An 11,259-nucleotide genomic window follows, 5' to 3' on the forward strand; every position below is an offset into this window, starting at 1 on the left:
AAAAACCTATCTCCAAATATGGTCACACTGGGGATTAAGGTTTCAACATATGAATTTTGAGGTGACACATTTCAGTCCAGGAGTGAGAGGCAGACAGTTCCATTTTTTTTATGACAGGTTCTGGATCATTCCCAGCTTCTCCTACTCCATGTATATTTTCCATTTTCAACCACCAGCACTACATACTTGAAGCTCTGTACCAGACAGAGGTAACAGCTCTATACACTGCTTAACAACCTCCTATAACTATATAAAATCCAATAACTGTAATTAATCCCTCATTCAACATTACTTTTGATTCTGCTCCTCTGACTGAACCCTGGCTGTTACATACCATTACATGATGAAAAATGAAATTTTAAAATATGTCATTTACTTTGCATCAAAATCACAAAATATTTAGGAATAAATTTAGTAAAAGTACAACAGCCATGCACTGTAAAACATGCAACATTGCTAAAGCATATTAAAGATGACCTAAATGGAAAGAAAGGCCTGACATGGCCATGAATTATAAGATTTAATATTGTTAGTATGTCAATTCTCTACAACTTGATACAGATTCAACGCAATCCCAATTGAAATCCTCATAGGCTATTCTGTAGTAGTTGAAAAGCTGACTATAAAATTTATATGGAAAACTAAACGATTTATAAAAGACAAAACAATCTTGAAAAAAGGACAAAGTAGGAGAACACATACCCCTTGAATTCAAAACTTCTTCTAAAGATACAATAATATGACAGTGTATTATTAATATAAGAATAGGCAACATTGTCGATGGAATAGAGTGCAGAGTTCCAATAGAAGAGAGTCCAGGAATAAAACCACACACATCCATTTTCTACAAATTTTTTTTCAAGAATCATTGCCTTAAATGTAAATGTTAAAAAAGACTGAAGCTTCTGGGGGAAAAAAAATGTAGGGGTAAAGATGGACTTTTTAGAAAGGACATGAAAATGAAAACTATCAAAGAAAAAGAAGAGATATATTCAAAAGACCTGCATAGTTAAGAAAATGAAAAGACAAATCACAAAATGGGAAGAAGTGTTCACAAAATTCATAATTGACAATGGCCTGTGTGTAGGACATATAAAGACTCTTAACACTCAATAATAGGAATAGAAACAACCCTATAAAAATGATCAAAATATTTGAACAGATGTTTAATTTGTGCTGAGCTCTGCGCAGTGACTTGCAATCAGTAAGTATCCAATTGATGCACACTCCCTTCCTCCTGCTAGCCCTTACCAGCTAAGAATGACCAGTTCCAGTGACCAAAGGGGAAGTTCTCCATGAACATATGGGATAGAGAAAGAATGAGACATTCAAAACTAGGAAAGAACAAACAAAAGTGTTCAGTCGGCTGAGCCTCTGAAAGAAAGAATCTTCCTCTGGGATTCATCTCTCATTCCACAAAATAAATATACACGCAAACACGAGGTGGCAATGTTGCTTCCTTGGATTTCCTGAGACAGTCATTAACAGAGCATGTTTATTGCAAATAGCTAATTATGGACTCTGTTAACATTCACACTCCTAATTAAAGACATTTGTTCTTTGTGAAATGTGTCCCGTAAGCTTGCAGGAGCCCAGTCATAAGGCTTTCCCTGGGCTCCTGAATAACATTTATAAATGAGAAGAGTCTCCAAGTAAAAAACACCAATTAGATTATTAGTTTCCTATTAAATATAGTTCATTTTCATTTATGCCTTTCACTCTCCCTTTCTCTCCTCTCCTTTCCTCCAAGGACAGTCTTCTAAAAAAGTAAATATCTATGTTCAATGTATGCCACATGGCTTTAAAAAAAATTGAATTTAAAAAATGAGGAAAGGGCAATTCTCAGCAGTTTGGGGCATTTCTCTCCTAGTAGAACAATTGACTCAATCAGTCCTCACAAGTAAGTCAAATTGTCTAACAACTTTTCAAACCCTGAGTTTGGTCTGCAGATCCCCTGGCAGGCAGGGTGTGGAAGGGGAAAGTGGATGGGTTTGGGGTCACAGAAGTCCCATCTAGGTGGGCTGTGTTTGCAGAGTCCTACCCAGCCCTGCCCTTGTCTGTCCAGTGGGATGACAGCTATAGTCACTGCCAGGGCTGTGGCACAAATTAAATGGAGCATGTGGCACTCAATGAATGCACTTTCCTTTCTTGTCCTTACCCATAGAAAGATTGTCTTTTTTTTTTAACTGTATCTTGAACACAGCAATCACTTTCGTCATTCTTGTTCAAATTGAGTGGAGGAAAAACCTCATCCTAACTCCTCTTTTCTAATGGAGTCCCGTTTCCAAGCTTGTGACACCTTCCAGAGACAATCCACTTTCAAGTATGTACTTTTACCTTTTAGGGGACTCATCCACAGAGATTTGCCCAGAATCTCCTTCTTGCCAGGTTTCCTTCCCTTCTCCAAAAGTTGATGGGCATTTTCTCTAATCAAATTGTCCTAGGAAGTCCGGGGGTGTCCCAACAGCCTGCAAGAGAGACCCAGAACTCTCTATCCTGAACATCAACTATACTTCTTATCACACATTGGCCTTATGTCCAGGCTTATGCCCATCAGCAACTATATTTGGCATCTACCATTCAACACGCCACTACCAAAGCCAGGCTGTCATGCAAATTTTACCTTCCTAATGCCTTCCACATCATCTTTGCTCAAATAAAGAATATTTTCTCTTCTTGCCATTCTGCCTATAGAGATACTCCCCATGCTTCAACTCATTTCCTCTAGCTTAGCCTCTAGAGACTTCTGCCCCTCTTCTGAACCCTGATAGTGCTCACATTCACTTGTGCAAGCTTCAGAAATTAATTTCAGTCTGCCTTATGTTGTTCTTTAACCGATAGAAGTGACCTTTCTCCTTGAGGACATTAAGTGTCCATTAATGACATTGCAGGATTCAGGGATCAAGATACAAAGCCTAGAGTATGCCAAGAAGCCTAATTCTGTGAAGCTGGAACCTGAAGTGCTACACCTTCAGTGTAAGTGTGAACAAGAAGTAAACATATATTCTGCACTCATTGCCACTTACTCAGGCCCACATTTACTGAAAGGAAAATGATGAAACACACCTGTCTGTCACAGCACTGAGTGAAGGAAAAACAAATCTACCCTGAGAATTGTTAACAAAATTTTTTTCTCATTCAAATTGCCGCATAAATCAACACTACCTGAAAGGTTTGAAAAAACTCAAGCTAAAAGCTAGGTTTAAAATAACAATTCCAGATAACTAGTAGAAGCAAATATTCAACAAAAGCTTGGTAGAGTCCCTGCAGATGAGCTCTCAAGGATTCTGATTTCACAGTCTAAAAAAAGAAAAAAAAATGCACAAGGAAAACAGGCATCCTCAGTAAGAATCAGCAGTATAACAGAAGATGATGCATTTATACCAACTTCAGAATTACCAACAAGAATATAAAATATGTATATTTAATGCATTTAAAGAAAAAATATTTGAGAAGATGAACAGATAATGAGAGATTGAGAGACATTAAAATGTCCAAACCATTTGACAAAAACCAGGGTGTCAAAGAATAACAATTAAAGAGCCTAATGGATCATTTTAACAGAAAGAATTTTGAAGTTGAAGAGATATTTAATAAAACAAAAACTAGATCTAAAGCCATTTTCTATAATACTATATAGAATCACGGTCAGAAAATAACAATGGAGAATGAGAAGACATGGAGAATAGAGCAAAGAAGTCTAATGTTTGTCTGATTGGAAGCATAGAATACTGCCATGAGAGATAGGGAGTGATATTCAAAAAAACTATGAGTGAAATATTTCAGAACTGATAAAAGACATTATTGCTTATATTATAAAAGCAAGTGTATCTCAAGCAGAATAAAAATTAAAAAAGAAAATCCACACAGAAATACTATAATACCAAAGGGAGCAAGAGACTATCTTAAAAATCTTCAGAGAGAAAAGACAGATTTTCAATAAAGGAATGACAAAAAGCAAGTGAAAGTCATAAAACAGTAGAATAATATCTTAAATGTGCCAAGAGAAAAACAACTTTACCCAGTGAAAATATCTTTCAAAGAGGAAGGAAGGAAGGAAGGAAGGAAGGAAGGAAGGAAGGAAGGAAGGAAGGAAGGAAGGAGAAGAAGGAGAAGGAGGAGGAGGAGAAGAAGAAGAGAAGAAGAAGAGAAGAGAGAGAAGAAGAAGAGAAGAAGAAGAAGAAGAAGAAGAAGAAGAAGAAGAAGAAGAAGAAGAAGAAGAAGAAAGAAGAAAGAAAGAAGAAAGAAAGAAGAAAGAAGAAAGAAGAAAGAAGAAAGAAAGAAAGAAAGAAAGAAAGAAAGAAAGAAAGAAAGAAAGAAAGAAAGAAAGAAAGAAAGAAATTCAGACAAAAACCAAGCACTGTACTTAAAAGACCTTCACTTATGATATTCCAAGGGCTATTCAATTAACAAAATTAAAGCAATCAGATGGAAGATCTGAGACATAAGAATAAATGAAGAGTAAGGAAAATAGTAAATATGAAGTTAAATCTATTCAGATATTGACTAAATAAGACAAAAATAATATTGTCTATTAAGGGTAGAGGGATAATAAAACAGATCTAAAACACTTGTCCACAATAATATATCATAAGGAAAAAGTAAGATTACAGTTAATTTATAATTCAGTTCTTGTATTATCCAGTAGAAAAGTAAAGATAGTAAGCATCTTCAATTTGGTAAGGTAACCATTGACAGAACAAGAAATAAATAGAATTAATCAGTTACAAAATAGTAGTAAAGTAAGAAAATATGCTTAGAGATGCCTGGGTGGCTCAGTGGTTGAGTGTCTGCCTTCAGCTCAGGGAGTGATCCTGGAGTCCCAGGATCAAGTCCACATCAGGCTCCCTGCACAGAGTGTGCTTGTCTCTGCCTGTGTCTCTGCCATTCTCTCTGTCTCTCATGAATAAATAAAATCTTAAAAAAGAGAAAATATGCTTAAAAAAATCAAAAGAAGAGGGAAAAAAGAAAGAAAAAATCATAGGAAATGTATAATACACAAAAAGATATTAGATATATGTATAATTATAATAATAATTAGAACACATGAAACAAAAATTAAGAATTAAAAAAAATATTTCCAAACTAGATAAATAAAATCTAATGTTATGCTATTTGTAAGAAACATTTCTATCTCATAAGTATTAGAAAGAATAATAGTAAAAAAAATGCAGAAAAATTATACCTGGTGAGTACTAACCAAAACAAATACAAAGGTACAATAATAGAAAAAGTCTGACTTTAAGGCATAGAGCACTAACAGATAATCACTACTAAATAATTAAAGGTCTAATTTTCAAGGAAGATATAATAATTGTAAAATTGTATGCACACAGCATATCCTAAAACATATAATAAGCAGAAATTGAAAGGATTATATGGAAAAAAACTCACCATCACCATCATCACTATTATCATCATCATCATCAACAACAAAATGTAGTGAGTTATTTTAACACAATTTTCACAGTTAATAATAGATTAATCAGGAAAAAATCAGTATTCATAAACAGAATTCGAATAATGCAACTGGCAAATTTAAACACACTTAGCTTGCATATTAACACAGCCAGTATAGAATATAAATCTTTTTTTAAAAGGTTTTATTTATTTATTCATGAGAGATACAGAGAGAGGCAAAGACATAGGCATAGGGAGGAGCAGGGTCCCTGCAGGGAGCCTGATGCGCAACTAGATTCCAGGACCCTGGGATCATGCCAGAGCATGAGCTGAAGGCAGATGGTCAAGCATTGAGCCACCCAGGCATCCCAAGAATATAAATCTTTATTAGGTAACTATATAATGCACAAAAATTGATCAAGAGGACTATAATTCAAACATCAAAAATTAATGCAATTAACTAGATATAAGAAACTAAAAAGAAAACTTAGAAATTCCTGAGATCCCCCAAAATTAGAATTTCTCAGGGTCCCTGGGTAACTCAGTTGGTTAAGCATCTGCCGTTGGCTCAGGTCATGATCCTGGGGTCTGAGGATTGAGACTGGCATTAGTCTCATGGCTCAGCAGGAAGTCTGTTTCTCCCTCTCCCTCTGCCCCTGCTCTTGTCCCCTCTTCTCTCTCTCTCCCGTGTGCTCTCTCTCTCAAATAAATAAATAATTTTTAATTAGAATTTCTCTTATATCTTTATACTTTTACAAATTAGAAAGCAATAAAACAAACAAAAATTATTTTTAAAATACAGTTTAAATAATTTATGGATCAAATAAGTCATAATTATGTTAAAATACATTAAATACATGGATTCAATAATGAAACTACAGCTTAACAAAATAGGGAAATATATAACCTAGTCATTTATATTTAAAAACTTAATAAAAAAGAAATTAGTGTGCTAAGAATCCAGATCAAGAGCTTACAACATACATAGAAAGAAGGAAATATAGAGCAGAGAGTAATCCAATTAAAAACTGACAGTATGTAACATTAATGGGAAGAAATAGTGTTAGAAATAACAAATGCATATACCTGCAGATTTAGACAAAGTAAAAACATTTCATAACTAACTTTATGCTGATAAATTTGAAGACACATCAACTGGACAAATTACTTGAAAGTACAACATAAAAGTCAACACCAGATAAAATAGAAAATGTAAATAATCCTATAAATATTTGATAAATTAAATCAGCAGTTAGATGTCTTTCCACAAAGAAAATACAGGCTTCCAATGGCTTGTCCCCATTAGTCCTGCAAGGAACAAATAATGTTAAACAAATATTATGGAGATAGGAGTGTGGAAATAGTTTACAACTCATTTTATCAGAAAATAAAATTATAGGATCATTTCATGAATCTATGCCAAAAAGTCAAATAAATATTAGCAAACTGAATCCAAGATGCATGGAAAAAGTAATACAATATGCCAATAAGAATGCAAGGGGATTTAACACAGAAATCATTTTAGGTAAGTTCTATGTTAACATTTTTAAAGAGAACAAAGAATTTTTGTTTGGTGAAAAAATTCCATTTATGTTTTTAAAATTAATAGCAAACTGAAAAAATTAGGAGTGAATTTTCTGAAGTTGGCACAATATAGCCACAAACACCTTCAAACAAGCATCATACTATACAAAAAAAAATGCTGAAATCATTTTCTTTATGAACAGGAAATGAAAAGCTGCCTATTATCACCATTTCTACTCAACACACACTGGTGATTTACCATGCAATAAGATAAAGAAGTACAAAGAATAAGGACAGAGAGAGAGAGACAGAGAGACAGAGAGGGCAGGAATGGAATGAAAGAAAGGGAGAAGGGGAGAAAGGAGGAAAGGAAAGAAGAAAGAAAGGGAGGGAAGGAGGGAGGAAAGAGAGAAAAAGGAGGGAAGGAGGAAACTATAGATAATGTGATTGTTAAAGTAGACAGACAAATTATTAGAATTAAAGATATGTTTAACATAGTAGGATGATTTAAATATATATACAAGAGCAGGAAATATTTTAAAAGTATAATTAAATAAAATTCTTTTTAAATACCTTGAAATTATAAAATTCCTATGATTAAATTTAGCTCAAGATCTTAAGCTTTCTGAAAATTAAATTTTAAAACTATATTAAAATACATAAAAGAAGATCCAAAGAAATGAAAGAATAAACCATTTTCATGGCTCAGAAAATGGCAGTGCTTAAAGATATCAATTATTTCCAAGATGATACACAGTTCAGTGCAAATCCAATTCAAATCTTCAGTTATATTGTGGTCCTCAAGAAGCAGTTTCTAAAATGTATATGGAAGACCAAAGGAGGAAGAATCAGTAAGATACCCCTAAAGAAGAACCCAGTTAAGGAGTCCTACCTCACTTGACCTATTAAAAAGTCATGATAACTATGAACAACGTATGGCACTGGTGCAGGGATGCCTTAGTAAACACACTAAGCAGGAGAGAAAGCCCACACACAGATCTTCACATGTGAAAATATGATGTATAACAAGGGGAAAACATGAGCTTTTCAATAATCTTTCCTAAGACAGTTATCCACATAAGGAGAAAACAAAGAAATTGGAGTATTACCTCATATTATACATAAAAATTAATTCCAGATGCTTTAAAGATGTAAATGTATATATAGTATGAGGCTCTAAACATCTTAGAATACCATATGGAAGACTATCTTTATGACTGCAGGATAGGAATGGATTTTTAAGATTCCAAAAACTCAAATCATAAAGAAAAAAATAAATGTAAACACGTGAAAAATAAGAACTCGTCTTCATCATAAGAAACCATTGTAAAAATGTACATAAGCCACAAATTGGGAAACATATTTGCAAGATATATAACTGACAAAGAACTAGAATACAAATTACTTAGAGAACAGCTATAAATCAACAGGAAAAAATAATCCAAAAGAGATTGTACTCAGAAATAGTACGCTCTGCCACAGAGTTACTTACAAAAGAGAAATGTACAGGGGGCGGGGCAAGAAGGCAGAAGAGTAGGGTCCCCACCAGCTTACCTAGATAACTTTCAAATTATCCTGAAAACCTACAAATCCGGATGAGATTTAAAGAGAGAACAGCTGGAATGCTGCAGAGAGAAGAGATCGTGCTTCTAACAAGGTAGAAAGAGGGGAAAAATAAAAATAAAAAAGAATCCAGTGGGGGAGGGGCCCCCACGAAGAGCAGGCTAAGCCCCCCTGGCAAAAGCCTCCAGGACAGGAGAGCCCAGCCCCCGGAGAAGCCGGAACTTTAACAATCTTCCCGGATGGAAAGGCGCTTGCTGGGAACTCGGGCAGGATCCCAGGAGGGGCAGGGGAGCCTCCAGGTTCCCAGGGTCAGTAACAGAGGAAGTAAGTGCGCATCAGAGGAGAGCGCCACACACCGCAGGCTGAGCCCGCGAAGGGCTGGAGCACCAGCCAGGCAGGGCCTTGGGAGCTGCTCAGGCGGTGGCTCCACGCAGAGTGGGCTGCATGGCCCCAAGAGGGAGATTCCAGTGGCGCAGGCCCCGGATTCCAGGGCCCCGGGAGACACAGCCCAGGATCCTTCCCTCATCCATGGGACAGGCAGATGTCGGGAAGACACAGGACAGTGAGGACGCTCCTGCAGCGGAGCATGCCTGAGCTGTGCAGCTCAGCGACCCCTTACCCCGGAGCATCCAGGCCAGTGCAGACTGGGAGCTGCAAAGTTATTGCAAGAGCTGACTCCAGGGATGGAGAGCTGGCCACCGCCACTGTTGTTGTTCCTCCTGGTGTCACCCTGTGCCTGGGACAGAGTGGGACCGCCAGGGAACAGGGACCTCAAGGGATAAACAGCTCCCACTGAGCCGTGCACCTGGCAAGGGGCAGGGAAGCTCCCCCAGGTGCTCGCACTGAGAATCAACACAGCAGCCCCTCCCCCAGAACCAGCTGGAAGGACAGAGGAAGAGCAACTTCTGGACTGAGCAGCACTGGAAATCTCCAGGGGGAGTTGGGGGATTTACAGTATATAGAACCAGAGGATACCCCTCCTTGTTTGTTTTTTTGTTTGTTTGTTTTTGTTTTTGTTTTTTGTTCTTTGTTCTTATGGATTTTTTTTCCTTTTTTTCCTCTTTTTTTTTCCTAACTTTTTCCAGTACAACTTGTTTTAAGACACTCTGCACTGAGCAAAATGGCTAGAAATAACTCACCACAAAAGAAAGAATCAGAAATAGTACTCTCTGCCACAGAGTTACAGAATTTGGATTACAATAGGATATCAGAAAGCCAATTCATAAGCACATTATAAAGCTACTGGTGGCTCTGGAAAAAAGCATAAAGGAATCAAGAGACGTCATGATTGCAGAATTTATATCTAATCAGGCCAATATTAAAAATCAATTAAATGAGATGCAATCCAAACTAGAGATGACGGTTAATGAGGTAGAAGAATGAGTGAGTGACATAGAAGACAAGTTGATGGCAAGGAAGGAAGCTGAGGAAAAAAACAGAAAAACAATTAAAAGATCCTGAGGAAATGATAAGGGAAATAAATGACAGCCTCAGAAGGAAAAACCTAAATTTAATTGGGGTCCCAGAGGGCACTGAACGAGACAGAGGAGACAGAGGACCAGAGGTGTATTTGAACAAATCACAGCTGAGAAATTCTCTAACGTGGGGAGAGAAACAGGCATTCAGATCCAGGAGATAGAGAGATTCCCCCACTAAAATCAATAAAAACCGTTCAACCCTGGCTTTTAATAGTGAAACTTGCAAATTCCAAAGATAAAGGAAAGATCCCTAAAGCAGCAAGAGACAAGAGAACCCTAACCTATATGGGGAGAAATATTAGGTTAACAGCAGACCTCTCCACAGAGACCTGGCAGGCTAGAAAGGGCTGGCAGGATATATTCAGGGTCCTAAATGAGAAGAACCTGCAGCCAAGAATACTCTATCCAACAAGGTTCTCATTCAGAATAGAAGGAGAGATAAAGAGCTTCCAAGATAGGCAGAAACGGAAAGAATATGTGACCACCAAACCGCTCTGCAAGAAATATTAAGGGGGACTCCGTAAAAGAAAGAGGAAGTCCAAAGAAACAGTCCACAAAAACAGGGACTGAATAGGTATCATGATGACACTAAATTCATATCTTTCACTATTAAGTCTGAACATGAACGGGCTTAATGATCCCATCAAAAGGCGCAGGGTTTCGGACAGGATAAAAAAGCAAGACCCATCTATTTTCTGTCTATAAGAGACTCATTTTAGACCAAAGGACACCTACAGCCTGAAAATAAAAGGTTTTAGAACAATTTACCATTCAAATGGTCCTCAAAAGATAAGAGATGAAGAGGGACACTATGTCATACTTACAGGATCTATCCAACAAGAGGACCTAACAATCATGAATATTTATGCCCCTAATGTGGGAGCTGCCAAGTATATCAATCAATTAATAACCAAAGTTAAGACATGCTTAGAGAATAATATACTTATACTGTGAGACTTCAACACAGCGCTTTCTGTAAATGAAAGATTGTCTAAGCACAACATCTCCAAAGAAACACAAGAGCTGAAAATGATACACTGAACCAGATGGATTTCACAGATATTTACAGAACTTTACATCCAAATGCAACTGAATACACATTTATCTCAAGTGCACATGGAACTTTCTCCAGAATAGACCACATACTGGGTCACAAATCAGGTCTTAACTGATACCAAAAGATTGGGACTGTCCCCTGCATATTTTCAGACCATAATGCTTTGAAACTAGAACTAACTCACAATAAGAAGTTTGGAAGGATTTCAAACACATGGAGGTTAAGGACCATCCTGCT

Source organism: Nyctereutes procyonoides, unplaced genomic scaffold (assembly GCF_905146905.1).
Source record: "Nyctereutes procyonoides isolate TBG_1078 unplaced genomic scaffold, NYPRO_anot_genome, whole genome shotgun sequence".
Classification (NCBI taxonomy): domain Eukaryota; kingdom Metazoa; phylum Chordata; class Mammalia; order Carnivora; family Canidae; genus Nyctereutes; species Nyctereutes procyonoides.